The 4,968-nt window shown below is 44.5% G+C and overlaps 1 non-coding gene across 1 annotated transcript; it reads left to right on the top strand.

Annotated features, from left to right (window-relative positions):
• Positions 1-3,559: 3,559 nt before the first annotated feature.
• LOC149767969 (small nucleolar RNA R71) lies at positions 3,560-3,665 on the top strand. The gene has a single exon (XR_016400082.1). It is a non-coding gene; the product is annotated as a small nucleolar RNA R71 (small nucleolar RNA).
• Positions 3,666-4,968: the final 1,303 nt, after the last annotated feature.

Genomic DNA, 4,968 nt, shown 5'->3' with positions numbered 1-4,968 from the left:
TTGTTTTACGAGCTCACAACGAACTCGGTCGGTTTTCCCAGGCTCACCGACTAGAACCACCCCGATTGTTTTCCCGGGATCACAATCGAACCCTTACACGTTGGTTTTACCCTCGGCTCACCAACCAACCTCTACACTCTTGATTCAATCCCCTGATTGAGTCAAGCAAAGACAAGATGGAAAGAACAAGGACAAACAGAAAAACAGAGCTTCTAAAAAGCAGATATACAGCAATATAAACTAGAGAGAAGTTAAGAGCCCTCAAACACTTTTGAGTTGGAGTAGAGAAGGGCTTCTTGAACTGTGAGTCTCCTCTTGAATGTCTGGTCGACTTGAAGGCAGGAGGAGACTTCTTTTAAATGCTGGGAAGAGGTAGCTGGATGGAGTTAATGGCGCTCTTCCTTCTTTTCTGTTGAAAACCAGTTGGCAGAGATAGGATGCTTGATTTCTTTGAGTGGAATGGTGCTTCTCTTCCTTGCTACAGTCCTCTGTGGCTATTTAAGCCATCCCCCACGGAAACTAGCCGTTAGACACCTTTTTCTGCCCATTCTGCACACTCTGCATATCCTGACAATATGTCCGTTGGGGTCGGAGTCGACTCGTGCGATCTGGAGTCGACTCGGCTGTAGCGGGAGTCGACTCATGCTTTTCTGGAGTCGGCTCGGCAACTGTTCCGGATTTGAATTAAAGTGACCTCCGTGACTGGGAGTCGACTCGACTTAACCCGGAGTCGACTCGCCAACTTCTGGAGCTGACTTGCCATTTTCGGAGTCGGCTCATCCCATGAAGTCCATGGAGCTAATTTTTCAACTTGGCCCACTCGAGTCGACTCGACAATCCTGGGAGTCGACTCGGCGCTCAGAGCCCGAACTCCCGATCTTCTGTCTTTTGGCTCGTCCAGTCTTGGAGTCGACTCGAACTGTTCCGGAGTCGACTCGGCTCTCAGTTTCCGAAACACAGCCTTCTGCCTTTTTGATGTAGCGCTGCCTTGGAGTCGACTCGAGCTGTCTGGGAGTCGACTCGGCTCTCAGAGACAATAATTTGGTCTTCTATCTTTTTGGGGTCGCGCTGTCTTGGAGTCGACTCGCGCATTGCGGGAGTCGACTCGGATCTCAGAGTCCGAAAACTGCTCTCTGACTTTTGCCTTATGTACCACTGAGAGTCGACTCTCGCTTTCTTTGGAGTCGACCTGCCAACCATCGGAGTCGACTCGCGTTCCACAGGAGTCGACTCGAATCTCAGGGTCGAAAATCGCTCTCTGACTTTTCTGTTTGTAACTCCTTGGAGTCGACTCATACTACTCCGGAGTCGACTCGGTACTCATCGGAGTCGACTCGCGCACTTCAGGAGTCGACTCGCTGACAGGTTTTGAGTTGAGTCTTTCTGTTCGTCTGTCAGTTCTCAGTCGGAGTCGACTCGTAATGATCCGGAGTCGACTCGAGCCCGTGCCAGTGATTCTGATACGCTTGGAGTCGACTCGTAATATCCCAGAGTCGACTCGAGTCTCAGACTTTGGTTCAAACTGACTTCTTAACTTATCCAAAATATCTTGAACCAAGTCTAGAAACACTTAGACAAGATTTTCACTGAAATACTCAATTGAATTCATTAGTAAACAAAAGATATACTCAATTGTTTGAGCTCATCAAAATCAAATAGGGTTTTAATCAATCACTCCACAGCTAGCAATGGGGGGAAGGGGTTCAGGTCGGATCTTCCAAGGAAGGGAACTCATAGGAGATTGATTGTCGAGTAAGATGTTAACTTCTTCTACGGCCTTGTCTATATCAAAGTTGTCAATGTCAAAATGGGCCAAACATGCCTCTAAGGGATCATTTGCTAAGATATAGGGAAGGGCGTTCTCTACAAGATCATCCATTTCATCAATTAGGCAACACTCGTCTTTCCTCACATGTTGGTCAGCGGCATGAAACATATTTAACTTAATTTTCATGTTCCCAAATGATATATCCATTGCCCCAGTTCTATAGTTGATACATGCATTGGCTGTCACTAAAAAGGGATGACCAAGAATCACAGGGATTTATTTTTTTAGGTTGGGCACATGTTCCATGTCAAGGACGATAAAATCTACTGGAAAATAGAATTTGTCTACCTTGACAAGAACATCTTCAATCATCCCCCTTGGCATCTTCACAGATCGATCAGCCAATTGTAAGGACACCGAGGTAGGTTTTAATTCACCTAACCCAAATTTTTCATAGACTGAATAGGGTAGAAGATTCACACTTGCCCCTAGATCTAGGAGTGCTCGGTCGATTGAGTTATTTCCTATGACACAGGAAATAGTAGGAGCACCAGGATCTTTGAATTTTGGATGGGTGTTGTGTTGGAGAATGGAACTTACCTGCTCAGTTAAGAGGACCTTTTTAGGCACATGTGTCCTAGATTTTTGCTTTTGGGTGCAAAGGTCTTTGAGAAATTTGGCATAGGAGGGAACTTGTTTGATGGCATCAAGGAGTGGGAGGTTGATTTTAACTTGTTTGAAGACCTCCATCATCTCTTCTAGTGAAGTTCCCTTCTTGCCAAAGGGAGAGGGTGCATTAAGTGCTTCAGGGAATGAGGCCTTTGGAATGTGGGTTGTGGCAGATGGTGGATTAACTGAAGAAGGTTTTGGATTTTCATGTGATACATTCCTCTCCTTTTCTTCATCTTCCTTGTTGTTACCCTCCCCAACCTTATTATCTATCACACGTCCACTCCTAAGGGTAGTCAAAGCATTGGCTTGCTCATGATTTAGTCAAGTTTCTTGAGCCACGTATTGTGTCCCCTAGGATTACTCATTGGTTGACTTGGAAGCTTACCTTTCTCTCGCTTGTTTAATGCATTGGCTAGTTGACCCATTTGGGATTCTTGCTTAGCAATTGATTGCGTGTGAAAGTGCAATAGTCGTGTGTTTGTCTCCAAACCTTGAAGGGCAGTCAACACTTTCTCCTCAAAGGCTGTATTTCTTTGGGTTGGAGGAGGAGGGTGTTGAAATTGAGTTGAGGGACGATAGAGATGAAAATTTTGGGAGTAGGATTGGGCATTATTCGAAGCTTGCTGCCTCCAAGAAAAATTTGGATGATTTCGCCATCCCGGGTTATATGTATTGGAAAATGGGTCATTACCCGGTCTGGGCTGTGTTTGGGCAGCATTGATGTATTCTTGCACGACTTCGGGATATTGGGGTGCTGAGGGGCACTCATGAATAGGGTGCGATGGGCTAGAACAGATAGCACACACTTATGCTTGGGACGAGCTAACGATATGTCTTCCTATCATCAATTGATCAATCTTATGGGACAATGCATCTACCTTGCTAGACAGGTCCATGGAATGACTTATTTCACAAATGGTCCCTTTTCTTTGAGAACTCGGAGGTACTTGACGAGAACAGGAAGCATGGTGGAGGGAGTTTTCATTAGGATTTTCAAATAATTGCCATGCTTCATGCTCATTTTGAAGCATAAAAGTTCCCCCGCATGCAGCATCGATCATCTGACGGTTTCGTTCAGTCAATCCGTCACAAAAATATTGCACTAGCTGCCACTTAGGTATTTGATGATGAGGGCATTTACGGATTAGGTCCCGAAATCTCTCCCAAGTTTCATGAAATTCTTCTCCCTCAGTTTGGGAGAAGCTTGTGATGGCACGTCTAAACTGGTTCGTTCTCCCTATGGAAAAGTATTTTTTTAGGAATTCTTGTTGCATTTGATCCCAAGAACGAATCGAGTTGGCTTCTAAAGAATTCAGCCATTGTTTGGCTCTATCTTTAAGGGAGAAGGGGAATAATCTAAGTTTCAAAGCATCATCAGTGAAATTCTGAATCTTGACAGTGGTGCAAATATCAAGAAATTCATCTAAGTGTTTATATGGGTCTTCGTTGGTGAGCCCATAAAAAGATGAGAGCATTTGGATCACACTAGACTTTATTTTATATTGTACAGCCGCTACTTCAGGTATTCGAATGCAAGATGGAGAAGTGTAAATGGTGGGAGTAAAGTACTCCCTCAGGAGTTTGGGTTGTTCTTCAGCCATTGATAAGTGCTAAATAATGCATAAATTAACCTTTTATTCATAGCACTTATCATTATTTTAATTCACATATTTCGTAAAGTTAACCATAAAATATGTGTTACCATCATCATTGCATTTTAATAATTATCAGAGGTAATTCGAGTTGATTTAATTATTTAATAATTAAGCCTAATGAATGCAGGTCAAGTCAAACTTATTTGGGATGATCCCTGAATCCAAATCATATGCACCCCGCAAATCAAGACCCTCTGATTCAGTCACCCAACTCTTTTTCCACATGATCCGATTTTAATAAAATCTCTTCAATTATTTGTTTCTTATATCTCAAAGTATATCATCAAATTGCACGGATCTCAAAGCCTCAACCCATCCTTATTCCATCTCTAAACACAACCCCCAGCTCCTCTCCGTTGACAAAACAACTTAACTTCTCATATCCCCTTCATTACCGTTCAGTATTTATCAACAAATCCCAAGCCTTATCCAAAGATCCCCTGCTCCCCAGCTTCCTCAGCTTCATCCTCCCGTGACCCACGATAAGATCCAGCTCCTCCCAGCCAAGTCCCAGCGTCCAAACCAACCGTTTCCAGCCATCGTCCAAGCTTCTCCTTCGCATTGAACAGATCAGGCCATATCCCATGATCTTCGCATCCAGCATCTAAGCCTATCTCGTCAACTTCCTCCATGCTTCGGTCATCCAAGATCTTCATTCCTTCCGCAACCCCTGCTTCGGAGCAGAGTCCGAGTCTTCATCGATCCAACCACCCACGGATCTGTCTACCCTCCATGGATAGCTCCAAATCTCAGCAAAACCAGCCAACCGTGGGTGATCTCCCGCTTCCAACGAACAGGGCTCTGTTAAACTAAATCCAAACCAGCAGCATCCATCCATGAATCCGATTCCAACCACTGCCAGCAGTTCCCCTG

Source organism: Phoenix dactylifera, chromosome 3, assembly GCF_051530095.1.
Source record: "Phoenix dactylifera cultivar Ajwa chromosome 3, Ajwa_hap1_PhDact_Kaust_v1.1, whole genome shotgun sequence".
NCBI lineage: Eukaryota > Viridiplantae > Streptophyta > Magnoliopsida > Arecales > Arecaceae > Phoenix > Phoenix dactylifera.
The sequence above is the reverse complement of the archived record's forward strand: the minus strand, read 5'-3'. Positions and strand labels throughout refer to the sequence as shown.